The following is a 26,749-nucleotide window of genomic DNA, read 5'->3' on the forward strand; positions in this document are numbered from 1 at the left end:
TTCAATTTGCACGGGCACCTCCACCAAATGCCACCCATTCGTTAAGTGATAGGGAAAGAAAGCATTAAATTATAATCTCCCCTCTAGTGATGTGCCCTCTTGGCATATGTCCACGTCCTGGTAAATTGTATTAATATTTTTTAAGGGTTGGTACAAAAACAAAAATATCAGACTGTGAGCTCCTGGAGGGCAGGAGTGAAGTCCTGTGAATTTATTTCTAGCCCCAATTCAAGAACAGCTGTGAAATATAGTAGATGCTCTTGTTGAAAAAAAAAAAAAATTGACACGTATGAAATTAGTTTTGAACCAGCTCGTAACACAGAGGTCCCACTCACGGGTCCCCATCCATCATTCCATCCATCAGAAAGGCTCAAGGCTCACACAATGCTTAAAAAGGCAGACACAAAGGATAGTGTGTTAAATGCTCCAGCTTTCTCTCAGGAAAAAAAATTACCGAGTGTTCATGTTTATTCAGACTTTGAGTAGAGCCATCACTTTTCACTTATTGCGACAACGTACCTTGCTCTCTACAGAGATCTTTCTGAATAAAAGACATGAGCTCCTTTTCTTTCTCAGGAGCTTGAAGGAGACTCTACAGACAACAATGACCACAACAGGCATTTCAGGGAGACGTTGGAAAAAGTTTTGATAAGTGTGTGGGTTACAAATGTGTACTGCGTAGAGAATGTGCATGTACCTACGTGCAGGCAGGGGCCACGGCCAAGCTGCACAGGTGTGTCCGTGCGCACGCAGGTGGACGTCATTATGCAGGGGGCTATCTTCTCCATCAAAAGGGAAGCCGGATCCTGATTCAAGAGCATTTTGTAGCCATTGGCACCAAAATACAAAACGTGTTCCCTGGGCCCCCCTCGATTTGCTCTACTCTCCGCCCTGCAGCTTGACCATCCGTGTCATCGTGACGCTGATCTTGGGCATCGCCCTTTTGTTCTCCAACCCGTAGTGGCAAAAGCCACCTTCCAGCCGCTGCGACACAGCCTCTGAGGAACCAAGGTCTGCTTCCCTGCCCCCCCTCCTGCCCCAAATTCCACACTCATGACACAGAAGCACAGTTAGAGATGAAAAATACGGTTCATTATCTTGGTAGCACAGAGAAAAATGTTATGGCTTTATTTAGCAGTCGCTTTTATGCTTTTAAAAACATGTTAATTCCATTTTTTTTCATGTAATTGTGCATTAAATCATCTCAGACAATTGTGTGATTTGGAAATAAAAGTCCAACGGAATAAGTAAGAGCTGTAATGTGGTCTGCTCCTGGCCCCCGTGGGCAGCCTGCTCGGGCCGGGAGCATTAGCGTCTCCGCGCCTTCCTGGGAAGATGGATCTGCAGCCCGAGGGACCCAGCCTTCCTGCAGGGCGCCCAGCGGCTGCGGTTTCGGGGAGCGGCCGCCCCGCTCCGCCGGCTGGTTCCGCCTCTCAACCCGCCCGCGGACGCCCGCGGCTGGATGAAGACCTCAACCCCACCTTGGAAAGAGACATTGGAAAGAGACCTGAACTGCCCTCAGCAGACATTTGAGTTCCAGCCCAGAGAAAATCGCTATCTTCACACGCAGTACTGGCAACAGTTACTCTTCTTTTTTTAAATTCTTTATTTTAGTAGCATATAGGCGATGGAAGGGATGGAACTCAGCACGCGGGAGGTCTTTTCTTCTTTAAGGTACACTGAACACAACACGTCCTTGTATCTCCCACTTAAAGCATTGTGTGAGCATTGAGACTTTTATTTATTGATTGATTTTCTTTATTGATTTTAGAGAGAGAGAGAAACATCTATGAAAGAGAACATCTATCGGCTGCCTCCTGCACGCCCCCCACGGGGATCCGACCCACAACCTGGGCATGTGCCCTGACCGGGAATCGAACCCGCGACCTCTTGGTACATGGGTCTAAGCTCAACCACTGAGCCACACCAGGCAGGTGCACTGAAGCTTCTCAATGGATGTAAATGATGGATTGGGACCCTGAGTGGGGCCTCTGTGTTATCAGTTGATTCAAAATAAATTTCATACATGTTAAATTTTTTTTCAAATATCTCTCAATGTACATAAACAGTTAAATTCTCTCTTTCGTTTTACTTTTTTTTTTTTTTTTAAAGTGTGCTTTAATGTCAATTATTACTGTAAGGCGTTATACTTTGAGGGAATGTGTACTAGTTTGCGAGGAATGTTGTAAGAAAGTACTGTAGACGCACGCCAGAAATGTGTGGTTTTCAAAACAGGTCAGAAGTCCAAGCTTAAGGTGCCGATGGGACGGTTCGTTCTGAGGGCTGGGAGCTGGGCTCTGTCCAGGCCTCTCTCCGTGGCCTGCAGTTAGTCATCTGCTCTCTAACTCTCCCTCTGTCTTCCCCTGTACACCTCTGGGTCCAAGGTTCCCCTTTTATCAGGACACTGGTCATACTGGGATTAAGGCCCACCTGAGTGACCTCGTTTTAACTTGACTGCTTTTTAAGAACTGTCTGTCCAAAGAAGGTCACATTCTGAGAGGACGAGGGTGAGGATGTCAGCACAGGAATGTTAGGGGAACACAACCCTCTCTGGAACTGTAGGTACACACAACCCTCTCTGGAACTGTAGGTACACACAACCCTCTCTGGAACTGTAGGTACACACAACCCTCTCTGGAACTGTAGGTACACACAACCCTCTCTGGAACTGTAGGTACACACAACCCTCTCTGGAACTGTAGGTACACACAACCCTCTCTGGAACTGTAGGTACACACAACCCTCTCTGGAACTGTAGGTACACACAACCCTCTCTGGAACTGTAGGTACACCTTTCCTCCGCAGTGATGTTCCTTCCAGTTAGAACACACAGTTTTCCAAAGACCGGCATTCTGAAAACCACTAAAGATTAACTTCTTTTACAACTCTAAAATGAATTTTTACACGATACAGGTAGGGGTATATATAAAAGAAACAAACACAATCACTCTTAATTTACTTGTAGTAGAACCCTCAAGACAGATATATGTATATGCATGTACACGTGTACCAACCTACACAACAACCCGTGTATATATAACCAGCGCTGAAATTAACTTCCGCCCGAGGCTACTGTGAAATGTCAATTAAACTGACAAACTTTCTGAGCTCGGTACTCTGTCTTCCTGCCTTGGGGAGCTTTTGTATTCAATTTATTGTTAAATAAAAACAGCCAACTTGGCAGCAGAGTTAGATTAACAAATTATAATAAACTTTTTTTTATGTTTTGCTTAAAAAATAAGGTGAGTTGATATTCCTGAAGAATAAATTTTAGCAACATGAAAGATTTTGAGAGAGGGTATTTGTTTGTAACCTTTTCAAGTTGAGCAGGAGGAAAAAAAAAAAAAAGAATGTACCCACTAGCTTGTCTGAATTAAACCAAGTATGGAAGGAAGTTGACTCAAACTTAATAGTGGCTTTGTTTAACATTTCTTTTATTAACGTTTAATATTTAATTCGGAGGAACTGATGTCAGGACCCCAGAGGAGCCTTGGAGCAGCTGTGAGACTCAAATTTAAATGTCTTTCATTTGACCCACTTATATTCCTCGTTCACTTTTACACACACACACACACACACACACACACACCCTACTTTAATTGGCTTATTGCACAGCCCACTGCTCTAACTAGGCAGCTAAGGTTACTATTACTCCAGTAAACCCCGTGACTCCACTATCCACCAGGAGAAATCGGGGAAGTTTCCAGAAGGCCACCAGGGGCAAGTGGCATCTTTTGTCTAATCATAGACTTCTAAAATGTGTTATTATTGGCGTACGCAACAAGGTATTGGTTGGTGGGCTACCTCCTCCCAGGGGCTGGGCTGAGTGTTTCCCATGCATCATCTAATTTAATCCTCAACAATCCAATAAAGGTGAGGCAAAGGAGAATCCAATCCAGATGAAGTGACTGGGGCACACACATAAATACCGTTAAGCGGTATTGCTGCGGCTTTTGAAAATTGGAGAGTGTGCAAAAGGGAAGAAACTGAATTTAATGTCTGCAAGAAAGACTTCCTTTTCGAAGTCAGCGAGGTGTTTCTTAACGAATGTGTGGTCCTACATTAAGGGAGAGAAGAGGTCTGGATATTTCTTTTTTATTATATTGCACCTAACATTTATCGAACTCCTCCTGATTTCCAGACACTGATCTAAGCACTTTATGTATATTACTTCACTGAATTAACTGTGAAGACAGTGTCCCTATGTGATAGATTCTGCCATTTTCAATTTCCAGAGCTTAATAACTTCACTGCGTCCGCAGTGCTGGGAGGTGAAGGCCCGGCTTGCTCTGGAGTCTGTGTCTTAACTACTATTTTACTATTAGGCTGTAATGGGCTAAAGCAACTTCTGTTTTATCAAGCTGCTAATGGTTAGCTTGACATACACAGAGTATGCTTATAAAAATCAGGGTGTTTTTCCCTGCCAGTGTGGCTCAGTGGTTGAGCACAGACCCATGCACAAAGAGGTCGCCAGTTCGATTCCCGGTCAGGGCACATGCCCAGGTTGTGGGCCAGATCCCCAGTGGGGGGCGTGCAGGAGGCGGCCAATCGATGTTCTCTCATCAATGTTTCTATCTCTCCCTCCCTCTCCCTTCCTCTCTCTCTCAAATCAACAAAGAGAAAATTTTAATTAGTGTGTTTTGTCCAAACACTTCAATTAAATTATATATTAAATGAATAAAGGTAGTACATCATTTAAAGAATTCTGAAAAAAAAATCTGAAGTTTGAACAACTATTCATCATATGGTTATCAAAGTATTAAAAGGGGGAAAACATCAAAACTCAAAATATCTTAATGATCCTACAAAAGGGAAACCCAGATCAGGTTGCATTCATATGGATGAACAATATGAAATCAGAAAAAGAGCATCTACGAAGATTTGCACACAGCATGGGAAACTACTCCTCAGAAAGTGTTAAATGATATTGAATAGTTTTATAGCAATTTTCCAAATATATAAAAGTATTTGAAGAAAGGTCTAGAGGGGGATACACTGACATAGTAGCAGCATTAATTCATATCTGATGGTAAAAATTAAGAGGGTTTCATTTATACCTATCGCCTTTTTAAAATTTTGTATCAGTAGCACATGATCATATTTTTGAAAAATAATTATCTCACAACGAAGCATTTCCCATAAGTGAAACAACCACCTTATAATTTATGTGTATTTAACACTTAGTAACAGGGGTCAATAAACTTTCTCTGTAAAAATCAGAATAGTAAATATTTCAGACTTGCAGACCAAGCAGCAAAATTGAGGATATTTTGTAGATATACAACAAGAAAAAGAAAAAAAAAACCTCCCATTTTTGGACAAAATTTCACATAAAATACTAATAATTGAGAACAAAATTTTGGTAACCTACGTCCAACAAAAAAGCTGAAATTCTTTTTGGATGTGTGTGCTAACATTTTGCTTCCTTGGCGTTTCAAGTTAGTGTTCCCTGTCAGCAAAACGTGTTGCAAATGTTCATCTGTTAATGCTGATCTAGAGTGAGTTTTCACATAGTTCATCTTTGAAAATGGCTTTTCCCCCAGATAGTGACACATGTGTCCCTTGAAACACTATTGAGTTGTAACTGTTTCACCTCAATGTATTGTGCGATTCCTGGTCAGGGCACATGCCCAGGTTTTAGGCTCCATTCCCAGTAGGGGGCGTGCAGGAGGCAGCCAATTGATGCTCCTCTCTCACATCCATGTTTTTCTCTCTCTCTCTCCTCCTCCCCTTTCCCCTCTGTAAAAATCAATAAAAACATATTTAAACATAAAAATGTAAAACCTTAACATTTTTTTTTTAATCCTGACCCTAGGATAGTTTTTTCCATTGATTTTTAGAGAGTGGAAGGGAAGGAGAGAGAGGGAGAGAGAGAGAGAAATATCTATGTGAGAGAGACACATTGATTGATTGCCTCCCGCATGTTGCTGGGGATCAAACCTGAAACTTGACTGTGAATCGAACCTGCAACCCTTAAGTGTGTGGGCCAGCATTCTAACCACTGAACACACCGGCCAGTGCCACACTGTAACATTTTTCAAAATAAAATATTCCGAAAGGAAAGATAAACCCATTTATAGCCAACGGGCCACGTAGTAACCGGAAGCAGACTACATTTGGTCTGTGGGTTGAAGTTTGCTGACCTCAATTCCCAAAGTAGGCACACCTCTCTTGTAAACTTCATCCGACATCCATCTCTGATAGCTCGGAATATATTATTCATGCATTCTTTTTTAAAAATTAAAGTACCCTATGTAAAATGATGTCTCTAGTCTCTCTAAGAATTAATTCTCTTCTGGCTAAAGAATCTGCACAATCAGAGTGAAAAACAAAGACATTCTGAAGGAAATGCTTCTGGAATCAGGAACAGTCAGGGTTCTGAGATCTAAACTCAATGTTATATCCTGCAGACCTCTGAGTGTTTTTCATGGGAATTCTAGGTTGTTAGGAAGTATGCTGAACAGATTCACTATGTGCCCCTTTTAAGAAATGACATCACATATTTAGAATCTTAACAACAAACTGTCAAGCCTATTCAAGTTCCCCCACCCCACCCCCTCTTATCTTCTCCCCCAACTGGCTACTTGAGGCGTGCAGAACACAAAAGCTATGCCAAAGGGTTAGTCAATGTTCTAAGAAGGAAAATACTTGACCAAAATGGAAGAAACTGGAAAGTTAGTTAAAATACATCAGGCACTTGTTTTGATCACATTTTTAGGGCAAGATTCCTCAAAAAGTGATGCATGGCCCCACCCATGTAGCTCAGTCGACTGCGAGGTCCTGGTTCGATTCCTAGTCAGAGCACATTCCAGGGGTTGCAGGCTCGATACCCAGCAGGGGGCGTGCATCACGCAACCGATAGATGTTTCTCTCTTACATCAATGTGTTTCTCTCTCTCTCTAAAATAATCAGTAAAAACATATATTTTTAAAAGAAGCGATGCCTGGACCAGCTGCAGCGGATTCCTGGGATACCCTGTCACAATGCGGATTCCCGAGACCCCGTGTTTCTAAGGGCACTAACTTGAGAGGATTACAGTCTCAGGAGTTGTTTTGGGCAAACAGTGTATCATTTCCATTTTCAAAGCAGACCACTCCAGACTTCCTTCAGTAGCTTACACAATCCGCCTCATCTGCTCACCTCCCTGCGAGGCATGGTTCTTCCCAACAGAAGGGCAATACCTGGAGAAGCAATCGTGCAGCCAGGAACAGGCACCCGTTCTTGTATAAAATGTTATAAAGGTAGTCAGTTCTTACTCCGGGCCGCTATTTGTATAACCCATCATAGGAATGATTGTGATGGAGAGGGAGGGGAGGTGACCTGTTGGTTAAGGGAGGGGACCCGAGAAAGCCTCAGCTAGGGCAGTAAGTAGACACAAGCGAACACGAGGTTAAACCTTTCCAATGAAGTTTATCTGCGGGGAGCAGCGAGTCCAAGGCGCAAAGCAGAGAAAGAAGAATCGGGAGTCAATCACAAATCAGGACTTTCTCCAATTACTTCCTAAAATTGTTTAAGGCAACCACGTTCGTTGCAGTGTGATCTGAAACGCCTGAGATACTTTAAAAAAATTCAGGTTCCTGGACCTCTGCCAGACCTAGTCACTCAGAAATTGCTGCAGTGTGTCTAGAAATCTGTATTTTAAACCTCCTGGTCAGCCATGCCTCAAATTGTGTTAAAATCGATGGATGGATGGACAAAGAAATATGATGTATATGCACACAATGGAATATTATTTGGCCATAAATGAAATCTTGCCATTTGGGACATCAATGGACCCTGAGGGCTTCAAGCAAAGTGAAATAAGTCAGACATAAAAAGACAAACACTGTATGATATCACTTATATGCAGAATCTAAAAAAACAAATAAAAACATGAGCTCAGACCGTTGGTTGCCAGAAATGGGGGGTAGAAGGTGGTCAAAATGGGTGAAGGGGGTCAAGAGACTCAAAATTCCAACTCTACAATACATAAGCCATGGGGTGCCATGTTCAGCATGGTGACCACAGTTAATAAGACCACACTGTATATCTGAAAGTTGCTAAGAGAGATCTGAGAAGTTCTCATCATAAGACAAAAAAAAAAAAAATGTGTAACTGTGCAGTGACAGAAGTTAGCTAGACTTTTTGTGATGTCATTCACAGTAGATCTATAGATCGAGTCATTATGTTATACACCTGGAACCAATATAATGCTACACAGCAATTACACCTCAATTAAAAACACACGATAGTGCTTTTCCTTTTGCGCTGTTCAGAGATATTTAATTTATTCACTTGGACAAACTTCTGAGAGATTTGATTATGGTCGAGGATAGCCTATATGATGGAAAATGAACCTGCCGCGGTGGCCTCCATAAAACCCAGTCTAGTAAGGAGACACAGATACACAGGCTGGGCTGCCACAATGCAGAGGACAAGTGTCTATGGACAAAGCCATGGTACTATGAAAATCCTGAAAAAGTAAAACAAAAAATTTGCGAAGGGTAAAGAGCTCGTTTTTCCTTTGGGATACTAGAATCTGGTTCTTTTAAGATGGTTTTTCTAGGCATTGATAACTTTAATTATAAAATATTTATTCATGATTGAAATCTACTGACAATACCTTTGATGCTGTTTCTAAAAAGTGGTCTATGAATTACGTGCATCAAAACTGTCTGGATGCAGGTGAGTCTGCCCTTTGACTTAGTTCGAAGGCTTAACCAATTCTACACTGTTCCTCATGAAATTCTGTTACTAGAGAGTTAGGGACAGGAGAACCCCAGACCTTATACTTTTATATTTAATTATATTTAATTATGTTTAGAACAATAGTCTATGAATACATTTCCTCTGTTGTGTATACAACTTAATTAAGTGATTTGGGGGTCAAATAAAGAAAACACAGCAGAGGTTCTGATTTCCAAATGCTCTGTTCCAAGAGAAGCCGGGATAGGTCAGAGGTTTGGATAAACCTGGTTTTGGTCCAAGGTCTAACTTACCAGCTGCCTGTCCTTGGAAAATTTACTCAACCTCATCATGTTTGTCTGCCTGTGTCAACTACATTAGATTTAATAACATATAGGTAGTATCAACAGCATGCATCACTTATATGCAAACATATAACACTCATAAAAAGTAGTCATACATAATCATGCTTATATTATAAAAATGATGCATATAAAGGGATTAGCATAGCTTCTGACTCATAGCATGTGCTCAAGAAACACGGATGGTAGAAATGAGAGGAGAAAGAGCGAGCCAGAGAGTGAGGGAGTTGAGGGTGTAGGGAAACAAAAAGGAACTGTGAGAACTCACGTCACAAATGAGAGAGGGAGGTAAACACACGTGGAACAGGGTGGGGTCTACGCCTCACATCTTCCCTTTTTTGTAGAGACGAGATCGCTTCTGTGCCATTTAGTGTGGCAGCCACACCATCCTCTCATTGATTGAATGGACATCATTAGAACAAGCACAAAACAGAGTCACCCCAGAAAGGTTATTAGTATTTCATCTGGACTCTGAAAATGTCAAGCCACGCAGGGCTGGTGGATGGAGCTAGGAAAGCCCGTTCCCGTTCTCATATTTTAATGCAGGGAAGCAAGGGGCAGTCCGCAAGGACTGGGGGGAACCGGAAATGAGCCGAGTGCAGAGTCTATGCAGCTTCTGGCCTCATTAAAATATGCAGATCGTATCATTAGGAGAGAGCTTCCTGGCAGGGCCTCTCCCTGGATTGTTTCGGGCACACGCTGGTGGTTGTTAGTCCAGCAGGCTGACCCACGGCTCTCTTCCTCTATGAAAACAAACAAAAAGGAAGGCGAAGCAGCAGAAGCAGCTTTTGCAAGCCCTGTTTTCGTTTAGGGTGGCTTTTTTCTTCTTCAAAGTACGAGTCTGTATTTTTTGAAAAATTGCCATTGATGCTTATTTGTTTCGTTTTTCTAAAAACATACAAAAACCTTGCATCGCAACTTTGGATTTTCCCAAAGTTCTGGTTTTTCCATTTTGGGTGCACACAATAATATATTTAATGAAACAACACACATTAAACCTAGACCTAATCCAGCAACATGATCAAGAGTAGCTACCGAATTCAGCGAACAATGATTCAAAGACCTTCCTCACCAAACGTCAGCTTCAACCAGCTAAAAAGAATCCTAGGGTTCATCTCAACATCCTACTTCTTCCAAAACTTCCTTCTTTCATTTCTCCATTGCTGCCTTGGTTCTCTCTCTCTCTCTCTTTATTCCTTCCTTATTGTCTCTTTCTTCCATCTTTCTTTCTTTCTTTTTTCTTTCTATCTCTCAATTGACCTATCTGGATATCTATCTATCTATCTATCTATCTATCTATCTATCTATCCATCCATCCATCCATCCATCCATCCATCCACATATCTATCTATCTATCTATCTATCTATCTATCTATCTATCATCTATCTATCTATCTATCTATCTATCTATCTATCTATCATCTATTGATTAATCTATCTATCATCATTTTTTGGTGGCTAGGGTGGTATTAAAAATTACTTTATGAACAAGCCTAAGACAACCTCACAGAGGAACATGTTGACGTGATGGCCTTGAGAAAACTGGTCACTGGTCACTAAGAAGGCCACTAATGAGATGACCAGGTGAGCACAGCTGTTCTGTGGATATCAACACTTGGCGGTGTGATCACGTGAAAGTGCCCCTCAACAGTCATGTCAGCCATTCATTTCACTGCACAGAAACACCACTGATTCACTTTTCGCTGCCAGTGGTTTTCCAAGTGTCGTCTGAGACCCGAGGGAGTCCCTGAAGTCAAAACTGTTTTCCTAATAAATGTTTACACATTGCTTGTCTCTTTCCCTGACGGCACAAAAGCAGTGGAGGGTAAACTGCCGGTGCCTTAGCATCCATCCAGACGGTGGCCCCAAACTGCGCGGGCGGTCACTGTGTTCATTACCGTTTATTCAAAGTAAAAAAAAAAAAAAAAATAGAAGAGGCTAGTTCGGCTCAAGAATGCCCTTGATGAAGCTGTACAAATTATTCCTTCCGTTACACCTTGACTCTTGAGTACATTTTTTAATAATCCGTGTGATGTAATGGCAGGCGTGCAGGAAGTGTTTTTGGTTGCAAACCGACACATAATAGTTGTGTTGTGAAAAAGCATTTGTGGCCCTGGACAGTTTTGCTCAATGGTTAGAGCGTCTGCCTGTGGTCCAGAGAGACTGGGGTTTGGTTTCCGCTAAGGGCATGTACCTCGGTTACAGTTTGTCCCCGGCCAGGTCATGCGGGTGGCAGCTGCTCAATGTGTCCCTTTCACGTCGATGTTTCTCTCTCTCTCTCTTCCTCCCATTCTATCTGAACAAAAAATAAAAAAAAGTCCTCGGGTGAGGATAAAAAAAAAAGCATTTGTGTGATTGAGTGATGAGCAGAACTATTCACTTTCTTACGGGATGTTATTTTTACTTAAAATAACTACTGTAAAACAACCTAACCTATGGTTATTCAGACTTAAATACAGGGTGGAGCAAAAGTAGGTTTACAGTTGTTCACATGAAAAATAATACAACAGTTAATAAATAATAACACAAGAATAAACTCTGTGTCTCACAACTAGATGCTTACTTTAGCCCCACCCTATATTTAACAGATATTCTGTGGAAAAGAAATAAAGTGACTTAGATACTTGAAGGAAATCAACTGGAATCGTATTCGTTGCTGATGGTAAAATTCAAGCTTTCAAGAAAAGTTAGTATTGTGCAAAGTGTGAATCCACCACCACAAACACAACAGCTTTCAAGACCTTCCTGCTGAGATTGATGATAAAATTCACAAATGTGATTTTTGACATCTTAGAATAAAATGTGGAAGATTTGTATATATCAGTGAAATAACATTTTCCAAGTGACCAATGCATAGCACAAGTTATTGCATAAGAAGATTCATTCCATCCTTGAGAAAGAGCCAATGAAAGGATTTTAATTTAATATAGTAAAAAATATTAGTAATGTAGTTTCCAAAATATCTAACATTGTAAATAATCTTTACGCAACTACCACTTGTTGAGTTTTTGTATGGATTCAAATAATATCCATAGTCAACTAAAAATGCTAATAAAAATGTATCCATTTTCTAACTAAATATATGTGTGAGGCCAGATTTTCTTCATATTGTTCAACCAAAACAATGAATCCAGCTGTGCTAAGTCAGAATTAAAGATATTTAAAGAGAATAAAATGATGTCATTTTTCTTACTACAATTTTTTGGAAATATAATTGCTTTTCATAAAGTATATTTTTTATCTTAACATGTAATGAGTTTATTATTGCTGTTTTCAAACTAATAAATGAATGAATAAATATACTTAAAATACTCCTTAATTTTAATATTTTATAAGTAAATTTTAATGGGTATAATATACATAAACAAAATCTCTTTGGTTCAAAAAATTTAAGAGTATAAAGCTGTCTTGCAACAAAAATTTTAAGAAATGCAATTCTAGTTATAAGCAATATTCTCTTATGTACTTAATTCTTCAGCTGCCTAGATATTATTTTATAATTTTAAGTATGTTATATTACCTGCTTTAAACATATTTCTCTTTATATACCTAAGTATAAGGTAAGTCCCCTCCAAAATAAACAGCCCTTAGAAAAAGGGGGTCGCACACATTTGTGTTCACTATTTTGATGGCTTGTTCTCTCAATTACATTATTTTCACAACATAATCTGTTTGGGGAAGATACATTAGCCTGAAACACCTCAAACACGGCTAGGTATGCAAACTTACAAAATTTCAGGGATTACAATGGAATCAGTAAAAAAAAGGCAAGAAAGTTTTAAAATAATGTAGATTCATCATTTTTTCCAGGATTTACTTATATTGCTTACAAATCAGCATGTGAATTAATCTTTCAAATATCTCTTTCAAAAAAAAACATGGAGATAAATATTTGCCTAGCAAATGAATGAAAAAAAAACACAAGAGTAGTAATGGGTTTCTGTGACGGGGAATAAAACTGACACTGTGCACGATTTAATGAACTGCCATAACCCAGAACCTTCGTGTTGAAGTGGAGATCAAAGACCCAAAGCCTGCATTAGCGAACAAAGACATTGATTTTGAATACGAATGTGAAATTAAACAGAAGTATCTCCAGAATCGTGTGTTAAGTAAGAACAAAGAGACTGTACAGTTAAAATTTTGCATACCTAATAAATTCAAGACTCTAAGTGAACACTTGACTATTTCATCTACATCTCTGAAATTTTTCACAATGAATTGGGCCAAAAAAACGTTTTTATTTTTAACTTTTCATCATTTGGCAAATGGCGTAGCCTTTTCTTGACATCACTTTATATTCAGCACAGAGAAGATGTCTAATCCTTTACACACCCTGCTTTAAGAAAAGAATTTTCTAGACAGGAATCTGAGAATCCAGAGAGTGGAAGAATCTACTGACGTGCATGAGAATTGGGATTGGAACCCAGGTCCATCACAAAGCCTATGATCTTTCCATTTACGCGTGTTCACGAATATTTCCAGTGGTCCAGAGATCACGTGAACTATAGGATGTATAGTCCCCATACATTCACTGGTCATTAAATCCATGAACCTAAGAGACAGGTGCTGTTTTGGTTCTGTTTTCTAAATAAGGAAACTGAGGCATGCAAAGTCGCATGATTCATGGTTAGTAGTGGTGACATCTGAACCCGGTCCCGTTTCAAGAGTCTAGATTCGAATGCCCTTGTTTAATCTGCCTCGCAGTTGATGGTAGTATTTCTGTTTGATCTCAATGATGTAGCCACTTCTATAAAACAAGTATCAAATTGGAATCTTTAATTCACTTTTTTTTGTCCTTTCAAGGATTCAAGTAAGATATACACCTGTAAAAGTATAACAGAAATGATATTTTAAAATATTAAAAAATTCAGAGTTAGTAAAAGTTTTATCTAGTTCCTAGCTTTTTAAAGAAATTGGATGTTTAGCCCTGGCCGGTTTGGCTCAGCGGTTAGAGCGTCCGCCTGCGGTCCGGAGAGGCCCAGGTTCGGTTCCCGCTAAGGGCATGTACCTCGGTTGCAGTTTGTCCCCGGCCCTGGTTGGTCGTGCGGGTGGCAGCCACTTGATGTGTCCCTTTCACATCGATGTTTCCCTCTCTCTCTCTTCCTCTCTCTCCCTCCCACTCTGTCTGTACAAAAAATGGAAAAATGTCCTCGGATGAGGATTAAAAAAAAAAGAAAAAAAAAAAAAAAGAAATTGGATGTTTAGCTAAAGCTGGGAAACTACTATGAGGAAAAGTTATATGTGGCTGAAAAAGCCAGGTCATGCCTAGGATCAAAAGTCTCACTCTTTTTCCCATACATAGCTAGTAAACATATATAGATACACATGTTCTTTTTAGTTTTTACTCAGTTATATATGTGAAGAGGAGGGGCTCTCTTAATGCCATAGATTCTATACATATTTTATATATATGTTATATAAAATATATAATATATGTTATATATATTATCTACCTACCTACCTACCTACCTATCTTTCTGTCTGTGTGTCTGCCCATCTATCTGTCTATCCCATTGACAACAATAACGCTGTGAGAATGATCAGTTACATTTGACAAATAACGTGGGCAGTGTGGAGAGTCCCATCTTCATAATATGCGAAACCTAAAAAGCATCGACTGTTCACAATGATTAAGTCTATGCAGGAATGTAGCTCAACATCACTCATTCAAATATTAAGGTCTCTTTTTTTTTTTTTTGGAGAAAATACTACACAGAATCGGCAAAATGACAGTTGTGAATACACATGATAGGGTGATCATCCAAGAACTGAAAACACATTCCGTTTTTTGTCAGTGTGTTTGTTTTTCACCTTTCAATTCCCAGCCCAATTTGTCTACTGTCCAGCTGGGACACAAAGGCATTATTACATTCCTTAAGGTCACAGAAAGTCACGCTGTCCTTGGGAGAGGGGCTTATACGTTCCCGAGTGCCAGTGAGGTCCTACTGCTTCCTGTGGTGGGGGGTCCGTGTGGAATGAAGAATGCTCTTAAGCAAATGCCAATTATGGTTTATTAACTCCACACACAGCATTTATCTTTCAGTTTCCAAAAATAGAACCAATTAAACTGTTGAGCACCAAGATTTTTTTTTTTAACTTTTCATTTTTCTTCAGATAAAGCCTTCACAGAAAACTAAATGAAATGTCACAGATATGAGGAGGAGGGGGACACTGTCGCTGCCGTCACTACCACCGTCTTCCTTCATCATCACGATAAGACTGCCAAGGCGAGGCCTTTTCTGTTCCTGATAGTGTAGCATCTTCGGCCAAGCACACCAGGCCACTTGAGCCATGACAGAGAGCAGTGAAACACTTGTGTTCGAGACAGTTGCTAATGTGAAATAAAAGCCCAACAAATTCTAGCGTTTTGCCCACTGTCAAAACAACTTTAAACAATTGCAGCAAGAAAAAGAGCAGGCTCGTCAAAGGAGGTCTCAGAACAGTCTTTTCCTTTCCCGTTAAAACACTGTCTATAACTTCCAATCAGAGGCATAAAAGGGAGACTTGGTGCAAACCCTACAGGGACCTCCTACTTTTGAGATGTCTCCTTTAACTCTCTCTTTTACAACTTTTCCATGAAAGAACCACGTGTTCGGTGAGGACCACCGAGAGTTGCAATCGGAATCTGCACGCTGGACGTGTGCAGGTCACGGGAAACACCAAAAGCTTCGGTTCTGAAAGTTGAAGGGAGAATGGTGACATAGGAGACCTCAACTCTCAATGTCCCGAGGTAGCATCAGCTTCCAGAAACCACAAAATGGCTAAAGAGCAAAAGATGGGTGAGCCATGGGCCTCCAGCCCATCTTGCTGGGCACAGAATTACAATCAAGGAAGAGATTCTCTGAGACCGAGGCTCAGGGAGAAGCGTTGTCGTTGCATCACACAGCTGAGACTCCATCCACAGCCCCCTGCCACTGAATCCAGTTCTTTCTCCATGACGCTGCAAGGCTCTGAACCGGAGATGACTTTTCTTCCCTCCTCTAGATTTCAACACGAACCCCCCCCCCTGAGCTCTTCACTGTTACAGGGACCACATCCGTGTGTCTATCACGCCGCACCCACCTGTCTACCAGGAGCTCGGGGAATGTCACAGGATGTTTTCATGCTATAGGCTTTGCCACACGTTTCTGTTGAATGTGGATGGTAACGATTTTGACACTTCTAAGAGGTGACAACCATCTTGAAATTATCAAATTACAATTATCTTATCAAATTTAATATTCTCTATACTTCAGAACTGAAAATGTTTTTTTTTTTTTAATCAAAGACTGCTACTTCAGTGTAGCTGCTTGAACTCAGATTCTTACAATAATATACCTTTTGTCACCTTATTCCTAGAGTTTTGTTACTATATTAACTCCTTCCTTCCCAGGACCGTGCATTCATTTACTTCCTTTTTTTGATCTTTAGAAAAGTGCTAAAGGTCAATTCCTTCTTTATAAACTTTCAGCAAACCCTACTTAATGGGAAAGGATGGAAACTTTTCCCCTATGGGACATCCAATGATGATTGCATTTAGCAGTCGAACTCACAAATACCCCAGTCTCCTTGAATCTGTACAACACAGCAAAGAGCTACCACCGACACGCATGGTTAGGCAAAAAAGCCATGCCACGAGGTAGCAGGGTCTCCACACTCTGGACCGCATGCTTTGTGAGTTAGGAAGTCCTTACCAGAGAAGCTAAGGTCTTGTAGATTCAGACTTGTTTTTTATACCCTTTCTCAGAAACCAACCCCTCAGCTTTTAAATGGTGGAACAGAAACAGACCACAATTTCTTTTTTTTTTTTATCCTCACCAGAGGACATTTTTCCATTTTTTGTACAGATAGAGTGGGAAGGAGAGACAGGAAGGGAGAGAGAGAGAGAAACATCGACGTGAAGGGACACATCGAGTGGCTGCCACCCGCACGACCAACCAGGGCCGGGGACAAACTGCATCCGAGGTACATGCCCTTAGCGGGAACCGAACCCGGGTCTCTCCGGACCGCAGGCGGCCGCTCTAACCGCTGAGCCAAACCGGCCAGGGCCAGACCACAATTTCTTGACAATCAGTTCCTTGCCCTCTCATCACATTTCCACACCCAAACCATCAAACCCTTTCCAGAAAATAGACCTTCTTCAAATGGATCTCTAGAAATAATTTTAAAAGCATCGGTAGTTTCTGGGTTTTGCTGTCAGATCACTTTGTTCTCGATTGCAAAGGGCTCACCACCGGGTGCTGCTTCCCGGAACCTCTGTTGAGGGCCATGTGATATTCCACGATCGTTCTCAAAGCACCGATTGAGCTGCTTTCAAACATCTCATCGAGGCCGCTGCTCTGTGCTCCCCTCCATGGAGTGCACCGCCATTCTTAGCAACGTGTGCTGCTCAGATTAGCTAAGAAATATTATATTAGCCTCTTTGGTCCTATAATTTGGGAAGAAAGAATCTTTTTCTTTAAATCGAAACACAAAAAGAAAAAAAACAGACCAAATTCATTGCAAATAGATTCTGAGGCAAAGAACCCCTCCCTGCTATAAAAGCAACAACGACAACAGGAAACAAGTACTGTGAATATTGCTCTTAAGTTGTGACAGCACCGTAACCTGGAGTTTCAGAATTGCACAGGAATTTCAAAGGCTCTGCTGACATATTTAGAAGGACAATGTTGATCTATAATTGCATTGCAGCCACATAAAAGAAGCAATTATATTTGTCAATATGGATAAATACAATTCCTGTGCTTAAGCCCTGCAAACGTGATTTATGCATTGGTCATCATCTATTACTGCAAAACTTTCTATCACTGGCTTATTAAAGCTTCATTATGGTAGGACATTTGAATGCCCATTTGGTTCCTGCTCATGGAAAAGCTTTGTATTTACGAATGATTGACACAAATAATCTTTTCCCAGTAGACCTGGGGCTCGCTGATCATTGCTACATTTTATTGTGCATAAGCAGGACTTTAACTATTAAACTTGTAAAGGTCATTTATTGAAACCGAGTCATTTTTGAAAAATATCGCCTGTGCATAGACAGAAGTATAAAGAAAAATAACAAACACTATGAATGCATTTATAAGATGATGAATCAAACCACATCTACAGTTTATTCTGAAAAAGAAGAAAGGGATTTCTTGTTCTGGAAATAAACGTAAAGTTCCTGGTGTGGTTGCTCCCATACCAAACTACTCAGCATCGTTTCTTTCAATAAACACCCACAGCAAAATTATCCTAATGTCAAATTTTTGGCTAAAATTACTCAGGTTTCCAATTGCCAATAAAAATGGATTGTAGCTAAAATTCTAACAGGCTAAGGATGAAATAAAAACATGACTGGCAATCAGAAAAAATAATCTCAAAAGTAATGTGTGATTGGCTAATGACTCATTAATGCTAACACATGCGTCATAAAGCCTTAAGCACTAAAAACTGGGGCCCCAATTAAGAGGTTGCCCACAATAACAAATATTCTAAAACAATGTCAGAAAAGCCATACTTTTCTATAACAGACAATGAGAGTTGTTTGTAACATATTGCATGCAAGCCTCAAATTTAGGAAATTGATTTACAACATTAATCTTTACTTTGGAAAATAACAAATGCTTATCACTAATCAGACTGTAATTAAAAAACAAATAGTCTTGCAAGAGCCTCTTTTTACTGTAGTTTACAAGATGTCATTTCTGTATTGAAAAATATGTTTTTTAAGTAACCATCAAACATTTTTATTAAAACCTAATTACACAGGCATAAAATGTGCATTTTGATCCAGTGTTAGTACTAATCCCTAGTTTGATGATCTTCCTATCAGCCTAGTTTTAGATTAAACACACACAAACACAAACATTTACTTTTTCATCTGTGTCGTGATTAAACACTCCTGGTAGAGTGTCTGACAAAATAATTTGATTAGGTTAGTGTTTCAAGTTCCTGTGCAAATCTAAAGCCACTTCCTGTATTGTTAATACTGGAAAACAGGAAGACAGAACTAAAATATTTTTAATTTATGCATCATATGGAAGGACAGAGATAGTCACAAGTGGCATCATTTGAAAATGCCAAAGGTAGACCATTCAGCTGAGTATAACAGAAATGTTTTCTATTGAAAGTGTCCCATTCTTTTTTTTTCTCATCTTTTTTTACTTCTTTATTTTAGAGAGAGAGGAGAGGAAAGGGAGAGAGAGAAAGAAACATCGATGAGCGAGAACATCAATTAGCCGCCTCCTGCATGCCCCACACTGGGGATCAGGCCCACAACCTGGGCATGTGCCCTGCTCAGGAATCGAACCGGTGACCTCTTGGTGCATGGGTTGATACTCAACCACTGAGCCACACCGGCCAAACAAAAGTGTCCTATTCTTAAAGACTATTTGCTGGTTCTTCCCGTGCACATTCAATGTTAAAACTGTTAAATTATTTGATTACTACAAAGAAAAATACTGAAATGCATACCGCACACATTTTGTTCAAGAAGCAATGACTCGATGCAGAGATCCCTATAAATTGCCCAAGGAGAAAGCGGTATCAGAACAATACGTATCTGCATTGGGTGGCTGATTCCATCACAAAGAGAGAATGACTGCACATTTTAGAAGAAGGTTAATCACGACTTCGCCTGATAGATTTCTGTCAGAGATTCATCAAAGAGAATTATAAAAAAACAATAATATCCTCACAGGCTAACTACTCTAGCTATCAAATACATGCGAAAATGTATTACAGACATCCTCATTGTTTCATTCAGATTTTCGATACAAAGTTGACAGTTTCTGAGCACTTGGAATTGTCTTTTGCCCCTTTGCCTCCATCTCCAATACGTTAGAGCTCATCGGCTGTGCAATCTGAGAACAGCGCAGCGCACAGACATTCTAGTGCTACCAGGTGGAATGTTGTTATTTCTGAACATTCAAGAACTCCTAGAAGCCCCGTTCCCACGCATGGCAGGCATTGCTTCCAGAAACATTCCAGTAATGAAATGTGAAAGCCATAGATGTCAGTTTATGGGCTTATATTTCTGACCAAGGTTCTAGTGAAATTTATTACCCCAGAAATACCCATTAAGTATAAGATTTGACAAAATATGTAATCAACTAGAAAGCAGACACCTGAATGCTATATTGTATAAAAACTTCCACCATACAGATAAATCAGGCAGGGCCAGTAGAATAACCCACCGCATAAAATTTCAAATCAGCTGATTCACGATCAGGCGGTTCTATAAAATGTCGTTATCTTCATCACAATCCCAGCCTCATTTTCGCCATCACAGATGGGAAAAGAAGGGGTGTCCTTCCCCAGGTCCGTGACATTTGGGAGGAGTTCCACAGGGGACGTTTTCAAGGGCATCTTTGAAGACTTCTCTGAAAAGGTACAGTGTCACTTTTCATTTCCCCCTAAATGAAATTCAGAATGACCTGTTTTACCTTCGTTGCTTTCTGTAAGTTTCTTTACCTCTGGGAAATGTGAGTTTTAAGGACCAGGTTATTGAACTCCCTGTGGAATCTCAAATTAGGATGCATTTCCGCAAAAGTGGCCGGGGCAGCTTCTGTTTCATTGTACGCTGCTCACCTTGACCACAGTGAACATGAGTGACATCGGCAAAGCCCCCAAGTCTCAAACACATGACATGAGTCCTCGTGCAGCTGGGGCCTTCTCCCTACAGTCGGGGGGGGTCGAGGAGAGACTCCGCTTGAATGACAGAGGCATTACTGACAATTTACAAACTAACTCAGAATTTTACCAGAACATAAGGAATTTTCATGATCCTGCAAGAGAAACTCAAAGATATGCTTTCAACAAATCCTTTTCCATTCAAAACAGCGTTGTTGGAATACCGCACATCGACTCGCTTGTAAATGAAAACTTTCATAGATGTTTATTTACTTTTACCTAGCAGGAGGGGTAAAACTATCTCTTGTTATCCTTTGTAAATATAATCCCGTGAAGATGCTATCTCCAGGCAAGCTGTCAATGACTATTATCACTAAAATAAATAAGAAACCTCGGAAACAATAGCACAGGAGAAATTTGTCACGGATTTAAACTGTGCAGGTCCACTGATACACAGACAGTTTTCAATAAATGCTGTCAATCAAATTTCTCTCCCTTATGATTTTCTTAATAGCATTTTCTTTTCTCTCATGTAATCTATTGTAAGAATACAGCATACAAGATATATAGCCCACAAAACATGTGTTAATGGACTCTTTATGCTATCACTAAGGCCAATGTTTTGGGGAGTGAAAAGTTACATGTGAATTTTTGACTGAATGGAGTTGGTACCCCTAACCCCTCCATTGTTCAGAGGTCAACAGCACTCTTATTTAAAGAGCAGATAATACAGACAAACTGGGGGAGATAGTAAAAGTCACTATTAGATTTTTCCTTCCTGAAGGTAGATCACATTTAGATCAATATCATTAAGAATCGGATGAACTAAACAAAATGGAGATAATCAATCAATCAATCAAATACAGAGTTCAAAACACTGTTCAAAAGGATGCTCAAGGAACTTAGTGAGACCTTCAAGGAACTTAAAGAGAACTCCAAGGAACTTAAAAAGAATATCAACAACATGAAAAAGGCCCTGGCCGGTTTGGCTCAGCAGTTATAGCATCAGCCTCCGGTACGGAGAGACCCAGGTTCGGTTACCGCTAAGGGCATGTACCTCGGTTACAGTTTGTCCCTGGTCCTGGTTGGGTCGTGTGGGTGGCAACCACTCAATGTGTCATTTTCACGTTGATGTTTCTCTCTCTCTCTCTCCCTCCCACTCTATCTGAACAAAATATCGAAAAATGTCCTCAGGTGAGGATAAAAAATAAATAATAATAATAAAAAAAGGACCAGTAAGAAATGAAGGATGCACTAACTGAAATAAAGAATAATTTACAGGAAATCAATAGTGGAGTAGGTAAAGCCAAGGAGCAAACCATCAATTTAGAATATAAGAAAGCAAAAAACATCCAATCAGAACAACAAAAAGAAAAAAGAATAAAAAAAAAAAAAATGAGGATAATGGAAGGAGCCTCTGGGACAACTTCAAGCATGCCAACATGCACATTGTGGGGGTGTCAGAAGGAGATGAGAGAGAGAAAGAAATTTAAAACCTATTTGAAAAAATAATGACAGAAAACTTTCCTAACTTGATGAAGGAAACAGACATACAGGTCCAGGCAGCACAGAGAGTCCCAAACAAGATGAACCCCAAGAGCCCCACACCAAGACACATCATCATCAAAATGCCAAAGGTTAGAGACAAAGAGAGAACCTTAAAAGCAGCAAGAGGAAAGCAATTTGTTAACCAAAAAAGGAGCTCCCAAAGACTGTCAGCCGATTTCTCAAAAGAAACTTTGTAGGCCAGAAAGGAGTGGCAAAAGATATTTAAGGTGATGAAAAGCAACGACCTACAACCAAGATTACTCTATCCTGCAAAGCTATCATTTAGAATCGATGGACATATCAAGAGTTTCCCAGACAAGAAAAAGCTAAAGGAGTTCATCACCACCAAACCAGTATTATATGAAATGTTGAAGGGTCTTTTTGAAGGAGAAGAAGAACAAAAATATGAACAATAAAATGGCAATTAATACATATATATCAACAACTGAATCTACAAATAAAATGAGCAAGCAGAACAGAAACAGACTCCTGGATACAGAGAACTTTTGTTGATTGCCAGATGGGAGGGGGCTGGGAGGATGGGTGAAAAAGATGAAGAAATTAAGAAGTACAAATTGGCTGTTAGACTGATGAATCTCAAAGGGAAGTGGGTAGGGAGGGCAGGATGAGATAAACGAAGAACTTCCATGCATATATGCATAAACAACGGACACCGACAATAAAATTAAATTTAAATAGTTCAGCATATTTCTAGTAAACGCATAGTTATGTGCTTTTTTGTTTTTTTTTTAGAAAATTTTCTTGGAGAGAAATGTGTCTCTTGCTACTACTAATAAAAGAGATTTGAAAGCTGGAATGGTATTCACCTTTTTTTTTTTACAAGGGTGATCGACCATAATCTCCTGTAAATTACTACCGTCAGGCCTGCTGTGAAGGGCCGGGGTCTGTCTTCAATTTTTGCACAATGGGGTTTACAAATGAGTTACTCTCCTTCACTAAGGTGAGCACAGTTATGGCTCTGCACTCTAATGTTGTAATAACAATGGGTTCCATTCAGTCTTCTATCAGTAATACGGGATAACAAGAAACATAAAAAAGTGTCTGATACCGTATTCCTGCCTAATATAGGCTCACATCAATAATTCATCATCAAAGAGTTTTACTTTCCCTCAACCCCAACTGCTATAAATCTGTGCATCCAGATAGGTGATTAGATTGCAACGGATGTTAACTTCTTTATTACTCTTTCATAAAAAGAAGATACATACTTGTCAAAGATATGCTCTTCAGTAATCTGAGGTTACAGGTGACATTATGGTTTACCTGCTTAATGGACAGGAAGGGAGGGAAGGGGAGAGGAGGGGAGGAGAGTGGAAGGGGGGAGGGGAGAGGAGAGAAGAGGAGGGGAGGGGAGAAGAGTGGGAGGAGAAGAGAGAAGGGGGTGGAGAAGGGAAGGCAAGACAAGAATGTATATCCTCTAAGGCAGTTCTTCTTCAGATGACTTTCTCCGCATGGCTAGAATGCTTCGCTTATTCCTGATAAGCAGTATGACTCCCAAAGGGAAAGAAATACTGCTCTGAGTCAGCAAGGAAATCATAGACAGCAAAGATGGAAAAATTGGCATTAAGTCCCCTGGAGCAGTGCTGGCCCCCGCTTATTCAACAGTGAGCTGGGGCACCTCCCTGGCACTCAATGCACAGCCATTCAGGTCCCTCCTACTTGAAATTTCAGAGAAAGCCCAACCCAGGGCTTCCGTTCACCTGCCCACTTCCTACCTCCACAGTCAACATTCTAGATCCACACTTTAAATGTTTCTCTTCTATGAAATACAAGCTCTCTGACCCTCTCATAATTTAAAAACCAAACCACTGTAAAAAACAGACAAATTACATGGTTCAGAAGTTAAAATGAAATGAATATACCATGTATAAAATTAAATGTCTTTTAAGATCCAGAAATACTCATAGACACCTATACTTTTGAAAAGACATTCACCTGAGTTCAAAACAGCTGCCCTAGTATAAACACTGAATCCTGGGTAAGAACTAGCTAGTTGACAGCAGACAAAGATGGTCAGAGTGAAATAACAACGTTGGGTTAGAATTCTTGATCTGCCATTTGCCATCTTTAGGACATTGGGTTAGTTTCTCTTCATCCCTGAGCTATGTTTTCTTTAGGTAGAAAATGAAAATAAAAACAACGGAAGCATCTTCCAGGAGTGGTGTGATGTATAAGATCCTCCATGTGAAGGGCTTATCAATGTGCCGGGCGCACGGTGCATGATCAATCAATGTTAGCTACTGTTGTTATCAGCAGTTCTGCATGCACGGTTATGTATGCAATGGGTGATGGTACTACTGAGAGAGAGAGAATTATCATTCATTGTTTTGAGCTTCAACATCCCTGATTCGCAGGCAGTGAACTGGAAAATATGGTTTTCTCTTCTACCTTTGCGCTTGTCCCTTTCTAGCCGTCCATGAAAGAATACTACTCTATTGTTTATATTTTAGGCTCTTTGGGGACTATGGACTCTGATGCATTCATTATTCACTTCAGTACCCTATGGAATGTATTCACCTGAAGAAATCCAAGGAAGGGTTGCATGTGTATGTCTGCGAGTATGTGAAATTGATCAACCAATTGGCTTGGAAATTTGATTGTCATATCTGCCTCTTGAGGATCCACTGCCCTTGGGCTACGCAGCTTATTTCTATCTTTAGCTGGCAACCATTATGCTTTTCATGGGCCATTAATCACTCCAATGTGTTAAGCTTAAATTCATCTCAACTCTACTGTAAAACACTATACAATCAATAGGCAATAAGCATCTGAAATTACCAAAAATATGAACTTCCAGATGAAGCAAACAAAATCTCATACCAGAAATAGATGAATTTATACCTTATAGTACTAATGTGTTTGCTTATGCTTTGTACCATATGTCTATTTCTGTAGCATAAAACCTTGGCTGCTTGGATTTTGATATACTGTAGTGGATAGTGGATTTATTCATATGAGATACACATGTCATTCTTTTAGTTAAATATTTATTGAGGATTCATCTGTGTAGATGTGTAGCCAGAGTTCAAGGTGGTACAATAGCTCCTGTAAATATTAGACAGAGTATCTAGGAAAAATGGAGTTTGCCATAGAGTAGCCAACCTATTGGCATTACCATAACACACCCCAAGGAGAGTGCATTTCAGTAGGCAGTCCTGTGAGTCTTCAAAGTGTGCGGGAATGGTCATAGTTACATCGCAGAAGAACCTGCCTTGGCCGGTTTGGCTCAGTGGTAAGAGTGATGCCCAAGGACCAGAGAGTTCCAGGTTCAATTCTGGCCAAGGGCACGTACCTCGGTTGTGGCTCATCCCCACCCTGGTTGGAGCTGTGCGGGTGGCAAGCAATTGATGCGTCTCTCTCACATTGATGTTTCTCTCTCTCTCTTCCTCCTTCTTCCCACCTGCTCTATCTGAAGATTAGTGTAAAAATATCCTTAGATGAGGATCAAAATAAATGAATGAATGAATGAATGAATGAATGAATGAATGAATGTGTCAGAAGAACCAGCTAGAAGCAGGCTGTCTATTGAGGCCATCTAGAACATGGATCTCAAGGAAGAAATGATCATTTTAAAGAAAATCGCCCATGTCTATCTTTTATTCTTTTCCAAATACGTGAAAAGAAAAATGGTATGCCCTAAAAGAAAGCTTAAAAAAATAAGTCTTTCTGGACTTCTGTAGGGTTTTTGTTGTTGTTGTTTAAGCACAGTAACATATCTAAATAGGAACTAAAACAGAGTATACCCTCTCCACCAAAAATAAAACAACAAAAAGCCAGTAGTGATGCATAGTGTTTAGAACGGTACCATGAGCCTGCAGGGATTTTCAGGTTCTAGTTCCAAAACATGATGCTTAGCCTAGGCTTCCCTCTCACAGACAGGGGCGCTGTGCTAATGGATTAGTGGCTTATTTGTGGGTCACACTAACGTGGAGTTCACAGTCTCATTTATCTGCAAGTGGATGCGCAGTGGTGGTTTATCTCAACGGAGTGAGATGCACAGATCACACAGTCCTGAAGTGAGGAATTTAAAAAACAAAAGGTATCAAAACAAAAGGAGTCCCCTAAGAGTCCAGCCAGGAGGCAAATACAGCAGACGTTACCCAGCTGAAATTCAGTGGATTTTTTTTAAAAGCACTTCTCTTTGGTGTTTTAAGAAAACTGACATTATCTTTGTTAGTGTTTTACAGAGGCATCTATTTTTAGTTATACAGCTGAAGCTCTCCAGCCCAATGAACTGTGGCTGTCGCTGGCGGATTCAGCAAAAGAAAAAAAAAAAAAGACACTTTGCCATGAGTTCTAAAAATATCAATGACACGCCAGGGTCGTCATCTCTGTGTTAAAAACTATAGCGTGTAAGGGAGAGAGAAACTTATGTCGTTCACACTCAGCATCTTCAGTGCAAATAAAAATTTAAAAGAACCTTTCACAGTTTTTATGCAGAATTATGCAGTTCAATTCAAACCCTAAAAACAAGCTCACCTATAAAAACTGGTAGAGTGGGAAAAATGATGGAAGGTGGCTGGCTTTCGAACTCCATGGGGTAGGGTGGTGGGGAA

The 26,749-nt window shown here is 40.2% G+C and overlaps 1 protein-coding gene across 2 annotated transcripts in view; it reads right to left on the reverse strand.

Moving 5' to 3' along the window:
• TENM2 (teneurin transmembrane protein 2) overlaps positions 1–26,749 on the reverse strand; it is an 883,834-nt gene that overhangs the window by 710,630 nt on the left and 146,455 nt on the right. The gene's annotated exons all lie outside the window — the stretch shown is intronic.

This window comes from Molossus molossus, unplaced genomic scaffold (assembly GCF_014108415.1).
Source record: "Molossus molossus isolate mMolMol1 unplaced genomic scaffold, mMolMol1.p scaffold_m16_p_4, whole genome shotgun sequence".
Classification (NCBI taxonomy): Eukaryota; Metazoa; Chordata; class Mammalia; order Chiroptera; family Molossidae; genus Molossus; species Molossus molossus.